The 26371-nt window shown below is 35.5% G+C and overlaps 1 long non-coding RNA gene across 1 annotated transcript; it reads right to left on the bottom strand.

Moving 5' to 3' along the window:
- Nucleotides 1–247: 247 nt before the first annotated feature.
- On the bottom strand, nucleotides 248–26371 carry LOC129486527 (uncharacterized). Its single transcript, XR_008659012.2, has 4 exons — nucleotides 26184–26371; nucleotides 23106–23301; nucleotides 495–606; nucleotides 248–385 (listed from the first exon to the last, which is right to left on the bottom strand). It is a non-coding gene; the product is annotated as an uncharacterized lncRNA (long non-coding RNA).

Below are 26371 nucleotides of genomic sequence, written 5' to 3'. Positions count from 1 at the left end.
TTTTCCTTTGAAAGCAACTCCAAATTGGATTCCTCACATGGGCCCACATCTGGTCCCTAGGAAAACAAGTCACCAGTAGTAAGAAGTTTTCTCTTAACAGCTTTCCTTCTCTTTTCTCTGCCAGCTCAAGTCAATCAAACATCATTAGAACTCGCCTGTAAGTCAAACACCTGTCCACGCCTTTCAACTCCAGAGAAGATATATCCAAGCTTTCTGAACACACACAATGCTCCTCCTTTCAGATGCCCTGCTTCTCTCAAAATGCATACTGACCAGCATCTTCAGATAATTCCTCCACACAAGTCTCTCCCATCAATTCTCATTGCAGTTTAGTGGGAAGCAACATATGGCAGAACACGCTTTATAATTTTGCAGCATGCCTTTCCTGCAAGGTTTCACATAACACTTCAGACTTTACGAGGTAAGTATTATTTTTTAAGCTATTTTATAAATTATTTCTACATATTTAAGGAGTGCAATTGGAATTTTGTTACCTGGATATATTGCGTAGTGTTGAAATCTGGACTTGTAGTATAACCATCACCCAAATAATGAGGTAAGTATTCTTAACAAATATCTTATTCTCTTTTGGGTCCTTAGCTGAAACTGAGACAGAAATAAACTAATTTTAATATTATAATATTTTGTTACATTTGTCAAAAGTTTCAATCTGATCTTGTCTTCTATATATCTAGTGGGATTTTTCTTATGAGTTTTCGGTTAACTAAGAGGTACGCGTCTTGTTTTTCTGCACAGCTGTGGTTTATAAAGTAGCTCATCAGATCAATCAGTTCCAGGCATCTAGAGGAGTAGAAAGCTGGAAGATGGACTCAGTCCATAATCTTAAAATGGAAGTTCTTCAGTGGCTTTATTGCTCATAAGATATGGTAATTTTCCTACAAGATACCTACATATTTTATTCTGACAAACCATATCTTAAAACACTTAAGTATATAAATGAATTCCTTCCATTAAACCCATGGTACTATTTATAGATTTCCTACTATGTGTCAGGTACTCTTTCAGTGTTCTAATGCTTAAAAAATGACAAAATATCACAGGTAGACAGATATATATATATATATATATATATAGATAGATAGATAGATAGATAGAACATTGACACACAAATATACATACTAAATTATTTCAATAAAGGAGAGTTGACAAAGTAATATGCAATCAGAATACACGGAATACCAAATGGTACATATGTGTGTTTGCGAGTGAGCAGAAGGGAAATCTTAAACACAGGAACTTCCCTAGACATTAGTTTTCACCTCTTGACACTTGATCTTGGGTCAAGTGTTCACTGAGATCATTTTATTTCTGGTTGAATGAGAATTCTAGAAGCACCACCAAGTTTATAAAGGAGCCATAACTTGGTGCTGTCAGAGTTAGTGAGGTAGGCACTTTTTAGCCATGGCAGTGAAATCTGCTGCCATATGGTATTCTGTATTTTGAGAGGGTCATTTAAGACATGAAGTGAAGACCTTGAGGTTCAGTCTGTTTGGTAAAAAACTAGACAGCTTACAACTGTAAGTCACTTTATACTTGAATCTTCCCTAAGCATTCTGAAGAGTTTCTCAATCATTGCCTTTTTTCAGTTGATGCTTTGTTATGCTTTGTTGTGTGCGCATTAGGTGACCAGTGTTGTGGCATCTAATAGGCTGTATATAGTGCTCCTACCATATTATTATGTGCAGTGGGGCTACTTAATTAATACACAGCGATTCATTTTAAAAACTTTATTGACTACTTGTACAACCATTTCAAAACACTTTGGAATAATGTGAAGGGTAGAACTAAGGCCAAAATAAGATCTCCAGAAGATTTCTATTTTTAATTCGAAAAATTTTCTAAATGGAAGATAAATTTTATAGTGACTCAGCCTCACCTTTATACTCAGAAATGGAAAATTATCCTCACTTTTACCAGTATGACAGCTGTAATCTGTTAAGAGGTTTCTGTAATGTAGAAAGTTGGTACGTGGAACCTAGATGTCAGTGAGGGTCCAAAGAAACCACTTACCCATTCCTGGAACAAGAGCACACCAGGAAAGCTGGTAAGTGGCTATTTCCAATTTTAAGTCTCTTTTCATATAAAAACAATGATGATAGCACTAAATTAAGCAGCCCAGTCCCTGTGCTATAGTGCTGAATTGCAATGAACTGGCTTCCGTACCTGTGGAGTGATGGCATTCCCCAATCTCATTATTGGAAGCTCTGCTTGTCATTTAACATTTAGCAGAGCATGCAGTATTGCAAGTAAAATTTCCTTTCAGTTTAAATACATGACTGTAACAGTAAGTCAGTCAGAATGCTCTTTTTCTGCAGGAGGTTGGATAGAGACATTCATTCATTTTTGCATACATTAGACAAATATTTCTTAAGAGGCAGGAGGATCACGAGGTCAGGAGATTGAGACCATCCTGGCCAACACAGTGAAAAAACCCTGTCTAAAAAAAAAAAACAAAAACAAAAAAAAGAACCTGATCTATATCAACACAATGCAATGCTCTTTGCTTAGGGAGACAAAAGAAGCGTCAGTCAAGATCCCAAGAGAGAAGATGCTTATATTGACACCTTCAATTGCATCTGAAGTTTCCCTTAACCTCACTTCTTAGTGAGCAGCAACAATAATTGACACCACTTTTTAATCACTTAGGTTGCAGGCACCACACTAAGCACCTTAAAAAAATAGCTCATTGATAGCATTGTCTTAACAAAGAAACACAATTTTGCAGATTCCAAAACTGGGTCTAAGATAGGTTAATATCTTGTCCAAGTAACATAACTATTAACTAAAGTAGTAGCACAGTTATTAAGTAAAATGACAGAGTGAGGGCCTTGATTCAGGTTTCTTTTACTCCAAAGTTCCTTGTTTTAACTTATTTTATACTGTCCTCAAATTACTAAATCAAACCGAAGTTCTTGCATTTTCAAAGTAAAGCAAATGCCAAAGCAGGTAAGGCAGTCGATCAGGTGAAAATGTCATAAAGCTAGCCTATACATCAGAAGCCTAGAAAACATGAGATTATTCTCTCCTCATTCCTCATCCCTCATCTTACATATAAAAATATATTCAAGTCCTGAAACTTTTCTTTCTAAATCTTTTCAATATGTGTTTTTTCCTCTCTATTCCTGCTATTGCTGTCCTATCAACAGCTTCCTGACTTGTTTCTCTGCCTCAAATTTTGTACCATTTATTTGTCCTTTAAATTATCACATAATGATCAATCTAACATAAAAATCTCATCACGTCACCCTCATGTGGATAATTGGCCAATGGCCCTTCATTATCTGATCCAATGCCCCATATATGGCATGGAGTTTAGCCCCTATGCCTCACCTCCTGTCACACCTTTGCTCCCCACTGGAATCTCTGGTAATATAAAGACATATGTATTTTACAGCACACAATATACTGTTTCATAATCCTTTCCTCTAAACATGTTCTTCCTTTATCCTTAGATGCTTAAAGCCCTCTCTGTATTTCTAATACACCCAGCACACATCTCTATCGAAGCATTTGCCAAGTGAGATTTAATATACCAATGTTTGTGTCTTTTTTCTATCCTAGCAAACTAGACAACTTAAGTGGAAGTCCATAAGTTTTCCAAATATTATCCTTCGGTGTCTAGTCAACGGCATAAATGTTTATTAAACTATATTAAAACAAAATGACAGTTTTAAAAACCAAACAATAACAACAACAAAAATAGAGATATTCTCAGTTTTCCTAGTAGAACATAGAAAACAGTTACTGAAAAATCGGGGGAGAAAAGATATAGGTACTTCCTCCATGTTGATTGTGTTTTTGCATTCACCTTTATGTGACCTTGGACCAATCACTTAACGATTTGGAGTAAGTCTCAATTTCCTAATTACATAGTTAAATTGTTGTATAGGCTCATTCTTGGACCGAGGCTGAAAAGGCTCCAAAAGTCTATAGTTGCTGCACTAACTACCCTACACACTAGAAATAATATTTCAATATTTCAAATTTTCCTAGAGGCCACAGGTGTGAATCAAAACAAAATCTACACATAAAGTAAAAGCAAGACATGATTAAAATTCTGTTCTGTAGTCAGAAACAGCTCCCCATACCCAACTATCTACCCTAAAATGACATGCCACTAGTGGAAGGGACTAAGTAAGAACATACGGGTAGAAAACTGCAACACAGCACTCTAAGTAGAAAGAAAACCCTAAACATTGGGACTATATAATTGCATTAATGCATTTTAATGCCTTATTTTATTCTACATGAAAACTGCCGGAATGCTCCTGCATTCTACCTTTACACCTAACAAGCCTATTGAAATCTTAAAGCGCTGAAGACTCAGGAGGAGTCATCCTTGGCTCCAAGATGAACTGCTTCCTCAGTGGCACTAGGTTTAGCCTGAGAAACAATATCAGCTATAGCCCTGGACTCCACATAAATAGATCCTTCATTAGTGTGGCTGGGATGTCAGTTTTCTGGGGCTGACAGAAGCAATCCTCTCTTTAGTTATAACATACTCGAATTACTGGTGTGTTTGAAAGCTGTCTAAGCTGTTTACAAATACAGCAACACATTGTCTCAAAGAATCATGCACACTGTATTTCAGTTAATTCCATCTATTTAGAAGGTTAAGATTGTAGTTCTGGAATTGGAGAACTGTATGGATTGTTCAAACAAAGAAAAATAAAAATTTATTGTAAAGTCTTACACTGTTAAAGGTGTGAGGTTTTAGTAACGTGCAATTTGGTTACACTCAGCTGATTCCTGGAACTAGAATCCTTTTGACATTATTAAGAATCAATTAAGCATAGTTTCCCTAGGTATTGCTATAGTCCCTTGGTAATTTATCCAGGGCACATTCGTAGCCTCTTTGTAGGTGAAATATAAATGGGACTGATTTAGATCAAGGATAGCTTTAAAACTAATGAGTGGATCTCAGAGACAGACTAATGAAAAGCTTTACAAGACATTTTCTCAACTGCCTTCTCTGCATGTGCCGAACTTTAAAGCGTTTAGCAGTTTCCACCAACCTTCTTAGGAACAAAGAGACAAAATTGAGGACTCTGTTTATTAAAGACTCAATAAAAATTAGACTGAATTATATAAGCATAACTAAAGGTGCACAATTTATTGTAGCATTGAGACTTAAATTTGTCTTCAGAAAGGAAGACAGTTGCTTTTATCTTAAGAAATAACAGAAGTCATGATTAAAAAAAAATCATTGTTGAGGAATTTGTTAAAAGCACATCATGAGTCTCAGCTTTTAGTGAATTTATTTTGAATCTCCTGAAGCAGACACTACATTTTTTTACATTCTAATGAGTGAACTAAAAACATATATTTCAAAGCAAATAGCACTCATAAATTACATTTATGACACATGAGGTTGCTGACTGCTGTGCAGGGAACGCAGAGTAATGGTGCTAATATGCACTCTAGCTTGATTTTCTCAGTTCCCAACATGCTCTAATTCCACACTACAAATCTTTAAATGGCAGTTATATTTTAATTAATGTGATTATGTGCTGCCATTAGGAAACCCTCCCCCAGCACATTTCTCCTGCCAGGCCCATGAATGCCAGTAAACCATTAACATAAAAGGGCTGTTTGCTTATTAAATTCATCTACACAAATAGGCAAGGGTTGCAATTGTTGATTTGTCACTGAAAGAACCGAATGAGAAGGAGTTGTTCAGTGCCTGGCAGTTGCAATTATTTGCTGTAATTAAGTCTAATTTATAAATCCCCCCTCAAATGAGAAAGTAACAATTTTTGTTAATTAACAGGAGCATTTGTAAAGCTCGTTAATTCCGTCATTCACAGTCCGTCTGGAAAAATGGGAGCATATGGCTATTACGATGGGACATGTTGCATATGTGTATTTGTACATTAATCTGTTTGGAAGGTCTAATGATTGAAATGGGAGCTAGAAATGGATGTTATATTACTGAGAAAAGAAGATCTACTGTTTTCATTTATCTTTACAGCAATGTGAGTGCTTTGTTATTATCTTCTGCATACGGTTTCATTATTCCGATACAGCACTCCACATTGCCTCATACCATCATGCCCATAAGCCTGCAGGGTACAAGAGCACTTATCTTTCCTGATGACTGTTGAATCATTTAAAACAAGTTATTAGTGAAACAATTAAAATGATATTGGTTCACAATTGTATTTATAGCTGGCAGGCATAATGGAACATTCTGAATAGCGGTCGGGGGTTCTCAGAATGGATGGAAAATGCTGTTAATCAGAGACAAGAGAAACCTCTAAAGAAAACCTAGATTGCAGGAGCACGTTAATTGTATTGGAGCATTTCATTTAATTGAGAACAAAGGGAAGGTAAAAATCATATTATCAATGTTTTATGAACATGAAGAAATAGGAAAATTACTATGTCATTTGTCACATATCTTCTTTGAAAGTGAAAATTAAAAAGGCAGTATTTAACTTTAACCAGAGCAGGCCAAATACATCATGTTGTTACACATTTTCAATTTCAAAGGGAATAGCAAAATAAAATATAACAAATAAATTAATTAACTAATAACTTCGGAGGAAGACATTGGGCAGAACACCCAACATACATAGGAAGATTCTAATCAGAGTTAGAGATTATTAAATGGCTGTAAAGGTGACGCAGGTTGTCCTTTCTCAATTCCATTCATAATTCTTAAGAAATTACCATGGTCAGCTTATCTGCAAGGAGTATATATGTTATTCTTTTCTTGCTTTTGGCAGCAGAAGTCACTGGAATTTATGAGAGATGACTGACAGCATATAGGTAGATGAATAGAAAACTTATCTTTTCACATAATCCAATTCATCTTAAACATGACTTGACTGGTATCGTGAATGGAAACTGTCAATCACACCAAATTCTGTGTGTGTAGTTTGTTTATATATGCTTTGAGGAAGCAGAAGTGGAATACTAGAGTTAGGGTAGCCAACAGTAAGAAGGGGATTGATTGGAAGAAACAAGGTTCTTATTATTTCTTCCATTGAGAAATGTTATTTTTTCCTCTAATAAACTATCTCATTTGGGATCTTAGATTTCTTCAGTGAAAGGGCAGTTTATTATGTCAATGAGCTGGTCCAGTTAAAACTGATTTATTTTGGGATTGTATTGAAAATATAGACCCAAATATAGATAGTTTTATTACTATCAAGAATTCAAAAATCTTTGATTGGGTTGGACATAAATAGAGAAAGTCTAAACAGCACAAGCATAGCACTAGCTATCAACCCAACCACTGTGAATTCAAAATGGCAATTGTGGATAAACCTACCACCAAAAGGGAACTTTTTTAATATAAAAAGCCAAATTTTTCTAAGAAAAACCGAAAGGAAAAATTAAGATAACAAGATGAGGTTTCAAATGAGAAAATATTTTATTAACTGAGAAAGGCTGAACCTATTTAAATGATTCTACCATAAAATCATAGACAATTTAAGGATAAAAATTATCTTTAACTATGCTTAGTAGAAAGATTTTAGATTTTGAAGAACTAGATTATAATAATAACAGCTAATGCTAATTGAGCTCTTTCTGCAAACCAATTATTGATTTAAGTTAACGAATTAACATTTTAAAACTACATAACATTCCTCAAAACAACTCTATGAAATATTATTATCCTCATTTTATCGATGAAGAAATTCAAGCACAAAAAGTTTTTGTAACTTGCCTAATGACAAATGGCTAATCCATGGGAGCAATTCACTGTCAACTGCCTAGACAGTTTATAATCCATTCAGTTTAATATTTGAACTTACATATTGATTCTCCTCACATATCTTCTTCCATTGAGAAATGTTAAAAACGAATTTGCAATGAGAATGTCCACATTTGTTTTCCAAATTGTGAAATTAAAAGCCCACAAATAAAAGTATATTTACATAAAGATGGAATAATTTTGAGTTATAATAGACCAAATAAATAATTAATGTTTTGCTGACTGCTGTTTTCAGACTACTGAATTGTGAGGTAAACTGGTGGCAAGTGGTGGAGAGAAAAGTTAGGTAGAAAAGATGATGAAGGATAGAATAAGTTAACTGTCCCTCAATTTTTTTCTCTTTCTGGCTTTCTCCACCCACCTGTTGTATAGAGCTCTCTGGTCCCCTAGTAGCTAGTTTGGAGAGAAAATAGCACAATCATGACAGGCTCTAGTTACTGCCTGATTGTTCTGCCGGTAGAATGCCAGATTGGTTTAGGTTTATTATTATTGCAAATCTGCCTAAAATATTATCTACGCATGTATTAGTTCGTTCTCATACTGCTATAAAGAACTATGTGAGACTGGGTAGTTTATGAAAAAAAGAAGTTTAACTGACTCACAGTTCTGCAGGTTGTATAGGAGGTATGGCTGGGGAGGCCTCAGGAAACTTACAATCACGGTAGAAGGTGAAGGGGAAGCAAGCACATCGTCACTTGGCAGAGCAAGAGAGAGAAGGTGAAGGGGGGACATGCCATACAGTTTTAAACAACCAGATATCATGAGAAATCTATCAAGAGACAGCACTAGGGAAATGGTGCTAAACCATTAGAAATCACCATCATGACTCATTCACCTCCCACCAGGCCCCACCTCCAACACTGGAAATTACAATTTAACATGAGATTTGAATGGGCACACAGAGCCAAAACATATTAACACACTTGACTTTTAACAATGAATAGAGCTTACTGAGAAGTAACTCTGTTACTTCTATTAACAATGAGACCCTTAACAATGAATAGAGCTTGTGGAGAAGTAGTAGGACCCACTATTTGTTGAAGAGAAACAAATTAGAGTTATACTTGATTTTTTGTCCATGTGTACAATTCCATTTGATTTGTTTTACTTAAATTGTTATATACATATATATATATATGTTAGCTTATATATACTATATATTTCATCATATATATATTATATATATGTAAGCTTCTTCTGAGAAAGCAATCTCAAACCTACAGAGAATCACTACAAAGAATTTAATGAGATAAAGTTAATACCACTTATATTTAGGCCTTGAAAGAAAGAGATTGTTTTTATTTGTCTGTCTTGTTAATTATAATGTTCATAGTGAAACAAGCAACAAAATATAGATTAAGTTCTATAAAGATGCTGACTAAAGAAAGAGAAAACTCTTTTAAATAGAGGCTGTTATACACTGAAATATGCTCTCCTAAGAACTTGTTAAGTTGCCTAGTCTGACAACTTTAGTAACAGTGGAGAATTAATTGTATAGTCTCTTATGGATTCCAGCAAAGGAAATTAGAGAATTAAAGGAGAGTCCCCCTCTAGTGTGAAGAGTTTAAGAAATGCTTATTGAACTATACATATAAAGGAATCATCAGATAAAATGTGGTGACCGACATACATAGTTCAACACTGACTGACGTGTTAAAAATTATCTAAATATTATACTGTATTACAACTTTAAACATACTTTAACTCTTAAAATTCTATCACTGTAATTGCTGCTTTAATGGGAAAAGCTTCCAGCATGGAAAGGCAGAATTACATGCCATTGATGTTCTCGTTGTACAAATATAAATTTAGACAAAATGATTAATAAAAAATATTGTCTCTGATGAGTATTTCCCTTCTACATAATCTTATTCAATGTTTTACCTTAATGCCAATATTAAAGAAGGGAAAATATATTTTTGTTTTGTAATGGCCATAAAACTTTGACTTGCCAGATATATGGCAACTATACTTTACCTATACTCACCAGTGTGCCCATATACATGTACAGTTCCTGCAAACCTAATATCAGAGTAAAGCAAAGTTTAGCAAAACTTACCCCTCTCAAGATAGTTAATCAGGATAGGTGGAACTGGTAATTACCCTACTGCATTGTCCCAGGTAGCAATGTAATGTATGCTCAGGCAGAAACTCTGGTTACCACAATTGTGTAAGGGGGGTTATACTGGTTGCAGTAGGCCTCCCAGTCTTTCCCTCCTCAAGGCTGTGGGAATCCAGGACCAGGTGCTGGACAGCAAAAAATTAGTAATAACAATAAAAAAATTTTTTAAATATTATCTTTCCTTTAAGCATCACCATCTTTTCATGGTTAAGATATTTCTTAGGACAAAAGTATGAAAGTTCACTCAAACAAGTTGTTTATTCCATTCTAGGAGTCTTTAAAAGCAGGTTGTGTGTCAATTTATAGATCCTTCTAGTTTGGAATTACTGAATAAGGAGAATGGAGAGAGAAAATAGGACTGAAATTTCCTCAGTGATCAACTTCATTCTGCCCTCCCTTTGTCCTCCTTATTTATCTATTTTTATTTATTTGTATTTAAATTTTAGTGTCAGTGGGTTCATGTGTAGGTTTGTTTCATGTATATATGATTGCCTAATGCTGGAGTTTGGGCTTCTACTGAACCCATCACTCAGATTGTGAACACAATACTCAACAGGTAGTTTTTCAACACTTGCACTTCTTCCTGCCTCTACCCTTTTGAAGTGGCCAGTGTCTATTTTTACCACCTTTATGTCTCTGTGCACCCATTGTTTAGCTCCCTCTTATGAGTGAGAACATGTAGTGTTTGGTTTTCTGTTTCTGCGTTAATTCACTTAGGATAATGACCTCCAGCTGCATCCACGTTGCTGCAAAGGACATAACTTCATCCTTTTTTATGGCTGCACTGTATTCCATGGCATATGTGTACCACATTTTCTTGACACTCTCCTTATTTAGAGTGGGAGTGAAGAGCAGAGGGTGAGAAACTACAGTGAAGTTCAGCCTGAGACCAGAACTGCAAGACTCCCTTACTTTCTCCAAATCCCAACATTCTTAAATATCTCTCTGATCTCTCCACAGCCAAAGGAAAAAAACAAGCAGAAAAAAAAGTGAGGAAATCAGAATTCTTGCTTGCTTATACTAGTAAAAGGTCTTTCCTAATTGACAGTAGAATTCATTATGCCTTCCTTATGGTTCCAGTTAAATTCAATTCATCTTTTTTTTTTTCAGTCATGTGAAAGCAATGTTAGACTCTGCTCTGCTTGGAGAAAAGTCTTTCAAGGTTCGTTGGTGTGTTCACATGCTACCAGAAGCGTTAGTAACCGAAGGGAACATTCCCTTTGGCAAAACTCTCTTAATCCCTTTGTTTCATTAACTTCAACTATTGTTTTGGTTTTTTAATTGCATGTGACCTAATTACATCATGCCTTATGTCCCTATAATCCTTGGTCACTGCCTAAGCTTTTAAACACTCTAGTTGTCCCCTATCCTGTTTTGCCTTCCCATACCCATTGTTTCCTTTCTTTGTTCCTGTTTTTGCTTCCCTCCCTTTCAAACCTTCCTAAGTAATATTCTGAAACTTTATGTAATACTAAACACTGTTATACTCATCTTTAAGTAATTATTTACCCCAGGATCCAAAGTTAGGGAAGGCGTTTTTCCACTTCCTAATTGCCAATTTCAAAGCACACACTGTTCAAGATACCTGCCTGCCCAACACTACTACTCTGCATTCCCTAATGCTATCATCTTCTATTCTCTTGGTAACTGCTCCATAGCTAAGGATTTTTGTCACTTTTCGCAATGCTCAGGCACTATGCATTGTAACAACGCTCTCTATGCAGGTTGTCCATCCAATAGTCCACATTCATGGCCCTTAGCTTTTGACCTCCCTGATAACCTCCCCGCTGAACGCCCCTTCTTGCCCGCACATCCATACACACAGACTACACGCTCACTTTAACCATCCATTTTCATGGCTAGATCCTGGGTTTGTCTTCTAGAAATGCCAGCAGATTAAAATATTCAACCTCTAAATTCCTAACTCATCCAAAACAGCTTACTCATTCTAACAATTTTATGCTCTCACTTAATGGGATCTTTAATGATCTCCATTTTCACCAACTCTACCTCCAACTTTGTCCACCCAACACACATCCTCATCAGCAATCTCTTGCTCTCACATCTCTACCAAGCTTAGACTTCAGTATTCAGGGCTCCAGGGATTATAACCTGCCCATTTTTTGACATACGAAAAGGGTATTAAAATATAGATAACCAAGACTACATCATCCTTCATCCCCATAAAAGTGTAGAACACCTTCATGTAATTTACTCGCTCTTATTCCCAGACCCAACATATATTTCTGTTTGCCCCTGTCATGACTGGTTGTGGGAAACACACATCCATCAATCCCCAACTTCTACAGCATTCCTTCTTCTTCAGTCTCCTTGCAAAGTACAATTCTAGATTAAAGGCAGTCATCCTTTTCACCCCATTTACTTATGTCACTGAGTGAAATGTTGGAAAAAAAATACCAGAACCTTGAACACTGCTCCTCCTACAAATTCACAGTTTCTAATTTCCTACCTGATGTGTTAGCTCCATTTAACACTTAACTCTGTTAATGTGCTATAATAGATCTAATAGATCTTTTTTTTTTTTTTGAGAAAATGAAGACCCTAAGGTATTGAATTGAAAATACCTATCTCCCCCTTGTTCACTCTTACCTCTGCCCTCCAGGATCAAAAGTTAGACAGCCCACTTCCTGTTTAAATCTAGGCCATCTTGCTTCCCAACTCTTCTGTCTTTAGCAACATCATTGTTATTTCACTGTTCTTGTCCTTGTCTTGTCTTTTTCCTATCTATTCCACACATCAGCCCCATCAAAGTGATCCTCCTAAAACAAGGCTTATCCTGTCACTCCTGTGTTAAAGTCCCCTTCAACAATTTTGTATTGCCCTTACTACTGAAGTGTAAATGTTTTAATTTGACTTTTAAGACTCTGAATTATTACTTGATTCAAGTTGCCTTATCTCTTACCCTACAGACCCTTGCCCTTGGTTCATCTTTTCTTATGAACTTCATATCCACTGAACCTTTGCCTAGAGACTCTATCATCCACCCAATCCTTCATCTGTACCTCAGCTGCCCCTTCCTCCAATGAGCCATGCTACTTTCACCTACCTCAGGTTTTATTTAATCTTTTGTTTCTAATTCAACTATTTTTCTCTAAGAAAATACCCCTGAATCTCCAGAGTTCAGATTAGGTGACAATTTTCTGTCTACTCATTTGTGTTTCCCACGAGACACTAAGCACTTATGGTCAGATGCAACATATATGTTTTTCACTGATTCTTTTTGGAGGTAAAGCATTGGGATCTGACATATAAATATTTTGTGAACTTAACGGCACAAGAATTGGTCTGTGTGTTCCAACTCATTATAGATCCAAGAGCATATGGAGATTAGCAATTGAAGGCTGAAAGGACTCACAAAGCATATGATCCATTTTACAAAGATAACCAGGCATAATAGATGTGTAATCTAAGAATATTAACATCATTTAGAAATCCCCTCACCCACTGAAAAACAAAAACAAAAACAAAGAACACTGGAAGAAGCATCAAAGTAAATATTGTTACCAAAATTCCTAATTCCTCAGGATTACCTAAGGGTACTTCTAATAAAATAAACAAAGTTCAGGTCAAGAAGAGTACATTTGCCAACATCGCTAGTTATGAAGGAAATGCAAAGTAAAGCCACAATGAGATAACACCTTAGTCCTGTAAGAATAGCTGTAATTAAAAGTCAAAAATAATAAATGTTGGCTTGGAGGTGGTGAAAGGGGAACAATTTTACTCTGCTGGTGGGAATGTAAACTAGTACAACCACTATGGAAAACAGTACGGACAGTATGAAAAGTCCTTAGAGAACTAAAAGTAGAACAACCATTTGATCCAGCAATCCCACTACTGGGTATCTACCCAAAGGGAAAGAAGTCATTATATGAAAAAGAGACATGCACACATATTTAGAGCAGAGCATAATTTGCAATTGCAAAATTGTGGAACCAACCTAAGTGCTCGTCAATCAATGACTTGATAAAGAAAATGTGGTATATAAACACCATAAAATACTAATCAGCCACAAGAAGGAAGAAAATAATGTATTTTGCAGCAACATGGTTGGAGCTGGAGACCATTATTCTAAATGAAGTATCTCAGGAATGGAAAATCAGGTATTGTATATTCTCACTTATAAGTGGGAGCTAAGCTATGAGGATGCAAAGGCATAAGAATGATATAATGGACTTTGGGGACTCTGTGGGAGAAAGGTGGGAGGGGAGTGAGGGATAAAAGACTATATATTAGGTACCAGGTATTCTGCTCAGGTGACAGGTACAACAAAATCCCAGAAATCGCCACTAAATAACTTATCCATATAACAAAAAAAACCACCTGGACCCCAGAAGCTATTGAAATAAAAACAAATAAATAAAAAGAAGAAAGCATTTGCTTCCACAACCTCAACACAGCCTGACATCAAGTTTCAGACAAAGTTGAGGAGTTATTCAAGAGAATGCTACTGATCACTTTGGATGACCAGAAGCATTAGAGGGAGAGGATCTGGAATAGCCACAGGTCGTGTAAGAATGCAGAGGTGTTAAATGGTGATATTTAGAAGTATGATAGACCCTCACAAATCAGTCTGTTAATATTTTGTACACTGAGGTACAAGAGAAATGGTAATTGTATTTTAATATTTTAGGGTGATACATAACTGTGTTAATTCAACAAACCATTGTGCCCACACTAGTTGGAAGGGATTTCTTTCATTTTTGTTCCATGAATTTACACTGTTTACAAAAAATAATTTTTCTGTATTCCTTTTAATTGTATATTTTATTTCTTAAGTGCCAACATGCCAGGCCCAAAGTCAGAGGCAGTGAAGACAATGAGAGAACCTTGCTTGTGGACTGATTCTGTTACAGAGTATAAGCCAGCCATCTGCAGAGTGGCTGATGACTGTGATGGCATAAAGTTATCACAGGAAAAACTAGTGCTATCTTGAAGGTATTTGAGCAATACTTATTCAGTTTGGTAGTGTAATTAATGGTCACTAAAACCTTTTCCATTTCAAGAATTCAAGTTACTTGGTGTTTCTCAAACCATAGTAGGATCAAACGGGTGGGAGTCCACAACCAAAGATTACAAATTAGATCAAACATTTTGCTTTATGCAAATTATTCTACTAGAAAACACACCGAAAGGAACACATTTAGAAAGACTTCTGTTGAATTTATGTAGAAGAAAAGTCCTAAAACATTTTCAATGGATAGCAATTAAAAATTAATTGTAAATATTCCAAAATATATTACTTCTCATGGCTATACTATTTAATTTGCTTTTTCCTATTTTGTTTTACTGAACATAAAGTACCTGTATGTAGTCTCTCATACACATACACTTCTAATCTCAAAATTTTATTTTCATTTTTTAATAAAGCCAGAAATATTTTGAATTTTTAATATTATTGTCAGATGTCTTTTAGTAACAGAACCCTGAAGGTGGGGGAGTTAATTTAGCAACATTTTTTTTTTATTTGTTAACATTATTTTACCCAAGGTTAAGCTCCACAAATTTAAAAATCATAATCTCTTTTTATATTTATTGTTTTGATTTACTATAATATTGATAAAATTGCAAAAAAAAAAAGGAAAAAGAAAGAAACAGTTATCTTAGCTGGTATGGAAACAGAAATCTGCAACATTTAATTCAGCAGTAAAGCCCTAGATCAGGGTAATAATTATATCTATGAAACTATGCCATGTGGTTGCCAGCCACAAGAAAACAATAACACACCCTGATCCTTAAATATCCCAGAATAGAATGTCCCTGATTTCTATATTTTCAGTGCAGTATATGAAGAAAATCAGATGAATAAATACTGGACTTCCACTTACTTCAGTTTCTCTCTAAATCATTAACATAAAACAAGAGAGTCAACTAGCAGCTGATACAGCATATACTATTTTGGGGGATGAAAATTTACCCATTGTCTTTCTGAAATGCCTGTTCTCTCCATCATGACTCTTAAATCCACAGGTCTCTGAAACGCTTAGATGAGGCAGCAGGAGTTTGAATTACTGGCTGAGTCAGCAGGTCACAGAGACCTCAGATAGAAATTTTTTGTTGTTGTTTATTTATTTAGGGAATGAAAGAGATTTTCTGGAACATAGAAATTACAGCCTGTCATTTGCAGAAACATCTCTTTGTTTCAGGCATTCTGAAGAAATACGCAAGTGCCATGAACAACCTAACACTAAAATTTGTTCAATGCCACAATTCAGAGAAATAATGAAATGTAATTGATAGGCTTAGAGATGATGAAGAAGCTATTGTTTGTTGTGGGGTTTTCACACCACAATGTTCTATTACTGAAATAATTTACTTTTATTTCGGGTGCTGATACTGGAATCTGTATATTTTTGGTACAAAATAACTTTAGGCTTTTGAAATATACTTGATGTTCCAACTACAAACCAGAGAAGGAAGCTTTTGGTGTTCCTAAACCACTCTGGATGTCTTGTATTTCCCTCTGTTCAGAGAGTGCACCACAATCATTCAAAGACCTGGGCCAGAAATCTTGTGCTTAAATACTGTTCGGCAGTGGTGAGAACACACAGCCAAGCTAAATTACTTCCCAGATCTGAGCAGCACTTCCCAGGCTGATGGACGCCGACACACAATGCTCCCTAAATCACCCCGTACTTTAATAACCCAGCCCTGCTGAAGGGACTGGGTTGATGTGAGCCTAAATCCAAGCCCGCCCCTACTGGATTTCATTCAGCTGGAAAAACGAACATGTAACAGCCACTGGCAATGGGCTTTGCTTATATGGGAAGTCCTCCCAGCCACTGCTTTAACTCCAGTGACCTCTTCTCCAACACTTAAGGCTGTAAGGAACTTGGCAACGCAGGAGAAAAAAAAAGAACAGTTTTTAGAACTTTGGTTGGCAGGGCTGCAAGCTACTGAGGCCATGTGAATTCTGCGGCAAGAGGCCAACTGCGAGTGCTGAGGCTCACTTCTTTTAGCATAGATAACCCACTTACTGATGCATGTGTCTTTTTAAAAGAATATTTTGATCACAGTGCGTATGCCTGCTCACATACTTTTATCTTCCTAAATTAACAAGTTCCTTAAACGTTTCACTTCAATTGTGATGAAAGTTGCCTCCCCTTTCAGATGCTTTCATACTACTGAAAACTGGATGCTTACTTTTGGTTAGCTAATTGTCGGTCTAGAGGCATCCAGTATTTCTCATTTTACCCACAGTGAAAAAGAAAACTTCTCCAAGAAGTTAGCACATACTTATAAAAATGACTGTTTCCTGCTTGTCAGCACTTTAGGAGGTGGTGTGCAAACAAAACCTCACTTTTCAAGGAACTCTAGTTCTTGTTTGGCTCTGGTTGTACCTTACAGATAAGGAAACAGGCAAATGTGTGCAATGTCCTAGAACAAATCGGGCATATAGGAAGTCTGAGATAGAAGACAAAGTTATCTATCATTTCCTATCATAACTCTGGAATGTTCATTCTTTTTAACGATGCCAGTGAAATGTATATGAACATCAGGAAAAAGGTGTCCTTGTATATTCAGCTCTCTTAAAAAGTCACTAGATACAATTGAACACCACTATTAGAAGTACATACTTACTTTTATTACTGCTTGTACCACAAAGTAGAATTCACAACACTTAAAAAATATATAAGCTGTAGTTGATGTTTTCTTGGAAGGTAATCCTCTATTTCTCAACTCTCATTTATTACAAAATGATTTGGTACTATTAGAGGAAATCAGAAATTATTTTCAACCCTGAGAGAATATTTCTTCAAAGAAGTTTGTTCTTTTGTTAGTTTACTACACAAATGGCCTCTAAACCTTCTTTGTAAGATTTAAAACATCTTTTCTTATGATGTGGAAGGGAATAGTGGTGTGCTTCCCTGTGATTGTATATGATAGCTCTGTTTGTGTGCATTTAACTTGCATTTGGTAGGTAGGAATGAAATAGATTGGGTCTAATTTATTGCAGGTAAAGTTTAGTTAACAAGTAATGATACCAGTCTTGATATTACTATAGATGAAACAGTTTTCAATTAGAATAATACACAATTTCATTTGAGACAGTTTTATACAAGCAAAACACCTACTACTTAGTGTCAACTGAGTTCTGCACTTCTCATGTATGGTAGCTAATCAGTTACAAAGTGAATTAATTCCTCAAATATTGTAGAAATATTTTGCTGCTGAAAGCTTTCTTATCTCTGGAGCATATTAGTCTTAGATACTTCTGAAATTATCCACCTTATTAAACTCCAACAGACATGGTAATTTCTATTGACATAAGGGAAAAATAGAATCTTTTCCATAGAATATAGCTATAAACGCTGGTAAACAAACAAATGGGAACATGAAAAGGTTGACTCAGAACATAATGTCATCACAATCTTTATATAAATCCTATGTATATGTGGATGATTTGATTTACTTTTTAAATCAAAAGCAATCTTTCTTAAGGCAATATTAGAGTAGTTTTTAATGGTAGTGAACTAAGCTGTGATGATGATTTTAAAAAATAAATTTATTTTTACCTTTCTGTTATTTGAAAATCTAGATGAAAGCAGATGAATATTAGCTAAATGCTCTGTAGTAGAGGTGAGAGGGAATTTAAAGTGATAATGTCTTAATTGACAAGATTGCAGTCCTAAATACATCAGTGACAAATTTAAGAGAGAATAACATTTCAGGATTAATGCTTTAAATTAACAGCTCACTACTTCATACACTCGGTTGCAATCTATCATGTTGAAGATAGGAGAAGTTTATATTCAGGGATACCTCTTACATTTTCTAGGATTTCTTGGCCTTATTAATTCAAATCTTACTTTCAATGCATGCATGCAGCCAAGATAATTACTAGAAGGCAAGATCAAAGCCAGCATATTATAGTCCTATTCCATTTTCTGCTGATGTGAGTGATCTGCCTCTCCTTTGATGTTGTATGCTTCTACAGCGAAAGTACAGAGGATAAAAATACTACACCATGTAATCTGGCATTTATCCCATGAGAGTAGAATTCCAAATTGTGACACATGTCAAGAAGTTAAAAAAAAACTTAAAAGAGACCTATGCTTTATAAAATGACGTACTCTGCATTTAAACATCATCAAACATCATTTTCCATAAAAATTTAGACCCTGATATAAAATTCAAAGAATTTTTGTAACTTTAGTGGAAGAAAATAGTTACCATATTTACTAGCAATTATATTAAATGTGTGCCTGAGCCTTTATCTCACCTAATGAGGGCAGTTGAGAAGAAGCAGAAGTATAACGTGCACACACATATATATTTGTGTGTATATCCATTCAAAAATTCCATCACTTAGTGTGTACTCTACACATATATACAGATGGTTTTAGTTTGCTCTGAGTTATCTATCACCTTAGGTCATGAGGTTGAACAAGTCTCTGATCTCTGAACTGCTTGCTGTTGATTAGAGAAAGAGTTCCTGGTCTATAACATTATATTTACTTAAATATTTGCCCTTATGTTGTATCTCTGGCAATGTTCTGTCGGATATTCATCTTATTGCATCTTACATTGTCCTGTTGTGTCCTAGTTTACCTTTTATAAACATGTTAAGTGTGTGTGTTTGCTTACATATATATGAACACAGAGACTGTGTTCTAAATTAGCTTTTTTGCTAAATTAAATTGAATTATTGCCCTTCTGAAGGAAACTAATATTTTCCAATCATTCCTCAGTTGCTAGTTGATTCTGGTTCATTCTGTTTTGGATTCAGAGCCCTCCAAGGTACCATGATCAGACCTACATATTTTGACAGAAAAATCACGCATTGTTTGGACTTCATGGCTGTCACTTCTGAAGCACAGAACCCAATATCGAGAAAATTGATTCTGATAGCACACAATTTAACTCACACTCTTCACTTCAAATAGAAATCAAAACTATTTTTTATTTTGAAAAAAATGGCTTTTCTCTTTCCCATAAACTGTATTTTCAAGGACTTCCAAGTGCCAGAATTATTATAAGGTGTGGTAATAAAACAAGACCTATGTATATCAATCTCAATGTATTTCTTACATCTTCTATCTCCATTGATGGGAGTGTGAGCTTCTAATAATAAGGTAAAGTATGATAAAATGAAGATCATTAAACATAGCTGGATATCAAATATAGATATGGACAGAAATACCTCTGCTGATCTTTGGGATATTATAGAATAGAATGGTGCTAGAAGACTAAATATGAGCAAATACCAGGCTGAACTTTGGAAACTGCAAATGTGTAACATGTAACCCCAATATACATCTCTGACAAAATTCTAAAGTGCATTTGCAAACAAATTTTCTTGAGACACAATTGAAATAAGGGACGAGAAAACATACTTTTCCCATATGGGTTTAAATTGAACCAATTATGTCTGTGCTATAATATGAAAATCCCGGTTTATTTCATCTATTAATTTTATCTTGGTCATTCTGACCTATTGTACGTCAAGCTGAAGATATAAACATGTCTTACTTCCTGTTCACTGGGACCTGCTCTTCTCTAAGCTTACACTTCTTCAATTTCCTTTACTTGGTTTTCTTTATTGTCCTCACTTGTAAACACTGGAATTCTCAAGGTATCAAACAGTTGATCTTTTTTCTTTTTTACACCTGTTCTCTAGGTGTTGTGGGCTGAATGTTTGTGTCCCTCTAAAATCCAACTGTTGAATCCTGTACTGCTAATGGGATGATATTTGGTGATAGAGCCTTTTAAGATGTTAGGCCTTAAGAGTGGAAACCTCGTGGTGGGACTATTCCCCTTATAAGAAGAGACACAAAAGAACTTATGTGTATTCTCTCTGCCTCTCTCTGCCATGTGAGGACATAGCAAGAAGATAGCTGTCTGTTAACCAGAAAGTGAGCCCTCATGAGACACTGGATCTGCTGGCATCTTGATCTTAGACTTTCAGCTCCTAGAACTTTGAGGAATTAATGTTTGTTGTTTAAGCCACCCAGTCTATGGTAATTTGTTAGAGTAATGTAAATTTACTAAGACACCAGGTAATATCATTTACTCTCACAGCTTTAAACACCATGCAGATGCTGAGCTTCTAAATTCCTACCCCCAGCCCTGGACCTCCCTACTGCATCTAATATATACCTAATATATTTTTATATATTAAGAATATTATAAAATATATATTTTATGTATATAATATAAATTATATTTCATATATTTACTGAATCTAGACTCCCTACTGAATCTAGACTCATGTATTCAGCTGCCTTCCCAGTATCTCCCTTTGTCCTTCTAATCCTACCTAATTCAATGGTTCTAATCCTACTGAACCATTACCATGCTTCCGGCACCATTGTTTTTACGTGTTTTAGCTTATTTAATCCTCATAACTCCATCAAGTTGACTATATTACTATTTTCAAGTTGTAGATACGAATATGAGACCTAGTTACTTGCTCAAGTTTACACAGATAGATATATATATATGGATATATATCCATATATATATATATATATATCCCAGACTTATGATGTCCAAAATTGAACTCCGGATTTCCCTACCACAGCCAATCCATTGCCAGTTTCCCATGCCAATGAATGGCACATCCTTTCTTCCAAATTGCTTCGAAGTATTTGGATTAACCTAGCTTTCTTTTCTCATTTTGCACATCAAATTCAAACCATCAGTAAACTTTGTTCAGTGTCTGACTACATCTCAAGACCATCATCATCATCTGTGTTCTAGACTATTGCAATATTCTTCTACCTGGTTACCCCACAATCTATTTACTACAAGGCAGGCAGAGCAACCCTATTGTAATAAAAACAAAAATCAGTTACCTTTGTGCTTGATGTCCTCTTAGGGCCTCTCATCTCACTCAAAATAAAATGTGATCTCCCTAATATGGCCAAAAAGAGCTTCATGATCTGATCCCCATCCAGATCTCAGGCCTTCTCCTCCACTCTTTATTTTATTTTCTTTCTTTCTTTTCTTGAGATGGAGTCTCGCTCTGTCGCCAGGCTGGAGTGCAGTGGTGTAATCTCGGCTCACTGCAACCTCTGCCTCCCGGGTTCAAGCGATTCTCCTGCCTCAGCCTCCTGAGTAGCTGGGACTACAGGTGTACACCACCATACCCAGCTAATTTTTGTATTTTTAGTACAGGTGGGGTTTCACCATATTGGCCAGGATGGTCTTGATCTCTTGACCTCATGATCCACCCACCTTGGCCTCCCAAAGTGCTGAGATTACAGGCGTGAGCCATTGCACCTGGCCTCTCCTCCACTCTCTTAACTCACCCTTTTCTACCTCATTTCTTTTAGATCTTTTCTGTAATGTATCCTTATCAAAATGGTCTTTCCTCACTACACTAACAACACTAACACCTCCATCACTCCATGCCCCCATTTTTTTCATTAGATTGTACTAATTTTCCATTAATATACTCCATCTTTTAAATTTATAGCTCTATTCCCTACAACAGTAGAAGCGCCATAGGAATACGGTTTTCTGTTTTTATCTGGTGAATTCTGAGTGCCTAAACTCTGTTTTGCATCAAATAAACAATAATTATTAGCTGAGTAAGTTAATAGATCAGTCAAATAGTTTTGAGAATTCTCCTAAATCTACTATTTATTATTTCTGTGAAAGTGGACCAAGGCACAGTAAGGATGGATAATTTTCTGGAGGAACCCACTAGCTTGGTTAAACAAAGAAACAATAAGTTAATATTTATTACCAAAGCAATTAATATTGTTATAAAATGCAGTGCCTTTATCTTTTAACGAATGCAATTTAGATTGGTTATTAACATGTATCTAAACTATTCAAGTTTGTCATTCACCATTTGTTCTCGAGCATACTCTTGCCCTATTGTTCCACAGACATTTCACTTTTGACAGCGTTAAGAACATATTTTTTCAATATATTATACTTGAACTTCGAATTACATGTCCTGTGTTTAGTACATTTCCTGTGACTGTGTGGGATAAAAGATGCTCAATTTTTTTTTATTTTTTATTATTACTAGAATGTATTTTTTTTTTCTTAAAGGAGGTCAACAGCTGCCCAGAATAAAATCTACATTTCCCAGTTTCCCTTCTAAGTAGTTGGGGCTATATGACTATGTTCCAATAATGGAAGTGCTGTGTATTTCTGTCACACGTGTCTTTAAGAGGAATGCTTAGACCCTTTGTGATGGAGACTCCTAAATATAAACTATTTTCTTTTTGTATAATAATGTATTTGTAGCTGGGACATACATACCCAGCCAGACTCTTGAATGTAGCCATGCAATGACATTCTTGCCAATAAAAGATGAGTCAAAATGATTGAGGGGTGTCATTTTCAGGTCTGGGACTTAACACATTGTGCTTATTATCTTCCCACTTTCCTCTTCCCAAGACCTGCAAGATGGACACGTCTGTGTCTCAGGTCAGGTCACACAGATGAACACCACACCCTAGGAAAGATGGAAGAAAAAGATGAATGGAATCTGTATTCCTTATTGACTACATAAATGCAGAGCAACCAACTTAACAACTTGAAATGATGCATGGAAAGAAAATAAAATTCTATCCTCTTTAATCACGTATTTGGGATCCCTAGCCAGTAGCTTAGCCTTTTCCTCTAAATTGTGAACCTTTCCTCAGCCTTCGAATTTCCTTCTGGTTAGAATGTGAACATGAAATGTTAGAGTTTGAACAGCCATCCTAGATCATGAGGTAAAAGCCTCTTGTTGACATAAAACCATCCCAATTCCTTTTAATCATGGAATGCATAATAGTCTTGAATTGCATGTCCCTAGACTTTGTTTATGTGGAAGAATGGACAAATGACTTTATTTTAGCCATTTTTATTTTAAGTTTCTATCATTTGAGCTAAATCTGATTCCAACTTAAACCATGTTGTATTCTCAGTAAGTGAATTATTTGCATCCTGTCAATTATTATAGAGCTAGCTCAGAAGCAATTCTACCATGGCCATTCCCCCAAGTCTGGATATCAGCACATTCTTTATTTATTATCTAAGAGAACATGGTTCTTCTTCAGACAGTCCTTGTTCATGAGCTATTGTGTCACATGTACAAATGAGTGGGTATTGTTATAAACCTGAGATGCAGGGGTTTTCATTACAAAGTTTCCATTTATCTTGTTGGAAGAGTTGCTATGCCTTTCGTGTGATATCCCTGGACAAGATTAATTTGTTAAAAAACAATAAGATAAAGGAAACTCCGCTGAAAACCATAGCAAACAGCTCAGGTCAGTCTGAAAGTATATTTTTTACCCTTCTTCCTTTCTATACACACACATTATTAGGGTGGGTTCATCTAAAGTCAGTGCCCAGAGACGATTCTTGCTGTTGTTTTTGACAGAGAATCTGATAGAATATTACCTCTGCAACTCTGTTTCAGAGTTTCAGATTGCACAATCACCCCCACACCCTACCTCTCCTTTAGTGTCATTATGTGGGACTCTCTAAGTTATGGGACCTAAATTGTCTCCTGTAGTTTCAGGCCACAATTTGAATTTTTCATATATTTGGGAAATAACCTTAAAGTCCGTTTTATTTCAGAACAAATTCCTGTTATCATGATCAAGAAAGGAAGAGGAAACAACTAAATTGATAACCTGACATCTATCTAGAACGACCCTTCCCTTATTTTACTTAGCTAGCAAAAGAAAGATTTGGGTCAAATTTAAACATTCTAGAAAATTTGTAATTTATTGTATTTTGAAAATAATACTAAGGGGCAATAGTGATGAATCAAAATAATTTAAACCTCATAGATAATTATAACTATTATTTTGTGATGCAAAAAATATTATTCTGAAGCATATATATGTTCTGAACATTTTAATAGCAATGGTTCCATGTGGTTTTCATAGTAGTTCTATGAGGTAGCTTGGGAGAGATTATCATATTACATACATTTTTTTTTTAAAAAGATGTGCAGCTTAAGACTTTTATAATTTAAGCAACTGTACAGCTAATATGTGGCAAAGATAAATTTTCAGATCCAGAGCCTGTCATCTTCCTACTTAGCATATAGAATTTAAATTAAAAACTTAAAATCTCTATTTGAAAGACTGTATTCCTAACTTTTCATATACTGAAAAATATTACCAATTTATATATAAATAGAGTAAATAAGAGACATGACTTAGTAAGAATTCTGCACACTTCACTAGAAAACTGTCCAGTGGCAGTGACATGCTTCAAGATGGATAGATCAGAGCATTAGATAAATCTTTTAATTTAGTTTTTTTCTCCTGTGACTTCTAACGCAAAGTTTGCTTTTACCTTTATAGAAAGCATCATGTGCCAGGAGATAAATCTATATTAGGCACTATAGCACATCATTATCATCACTATAACCAACACTATCATTATAAAAATATATCACCTATTATATGCTAAGTGGGAGAAGCCATACCCTTTTAGGTGTTCTTTATAAAACTGAAAATTTGATATTTACTCCATAATTGTAAGATAGAAGATCTTTTTTGTTTATCACCAATAAAGTGATGGAGAACTTTCTGCTCTGTCTGCATATGCCCTAATAATGTATTTTCAGAATAATATTTCCATTTGAAAAGTCTGAGGCAGTATTCCTGGGCACCTCAGGATCTATGTGTGGCTGGCTGGCTGAGTATTTTGAGCAAAGAGTCTACTCAATATTATCAGAAAATGGAGTGTTATGGCTTAATAATTTTTTTCCTCAAAACTGCTTGATTGGATAGTAGTTTTGACACCTGCTGTAGACAGCCAGTGTCTTTAATAAACATCCTCATGCCTAGTAAATAGTGATTTCTTAAAGGGAACTCATCAGACACAAAGCCTTAAATCTGATTCTGTAATTCAAGGGGAACACAAGGAAGTGGGAAAAGGATGTCATTTAAGCAGCTCAGAAACAACTGTTAATGTATAAAAAATACATAATTTTCCTCTTCCATGAGTAAACTGCACTGAAACCTACACAAATGGTGCATAATCCTTCATGACTTTGGCCCAAGGCTACATATTTAAGTGGTCTCCACTGTATTCACATATAAACAGAGGCACTGTATGCTAAGAATCACAATAATAGCAAAATAGCTATAACATTATTAGCATGATTTTATTTTTATTTTTATGGCTTCATGACTAGTTTGACAACTACCTACTGGCTTTTAGGAAATGCCTAAAATGCCAGTTACACATACTTTAGGTAGAAGACCGACAGTTTTAGTTTTACTCATGGGATCATCTACAGGAAAGCTTCTCAGACAAAAATTTGGGGGTCTCAAGTTACAGTGAACATTCCATATACAGGCTTCCTTGTTATCAATTAATTCAACTTACTTCTTCATCAATTTTTTCTCCCTTCAGTCTTGATGGTTTCATGACCCAGACCCAGGCAATACCCTTAGGCAATCCATGTGATAATTGACACATTTTCTAACACGGTGTAGTGATGCCCAAGTCACTGCTTTCAGGCTGTGACTGGAGCTTATTGGAGTCTGCAGCAGGGGCTCCTTTTATCCTCATAC

Source organism: Symphalangus syndactylus, chromosome 7 (genome assembly GCF_028878055.3).
Source record: "Symphalangus syndactylus isolate Jambi chromosome 7, NHGRI_mSymSyn1-v2.1_pri, whole genome shotgun sequence".
Lineage (NCBI taxonomy): Eukaryota > Metazoa > Chordata > Mammalia > Primates > Hylobatidae > Symphalangus > Symphalangus syndactylus.
The sequence above is the reverse complement of the archived record's forward strand: the minus strand, read 5'-3'. Positions and strand labels throughout refer to the sequence as shown.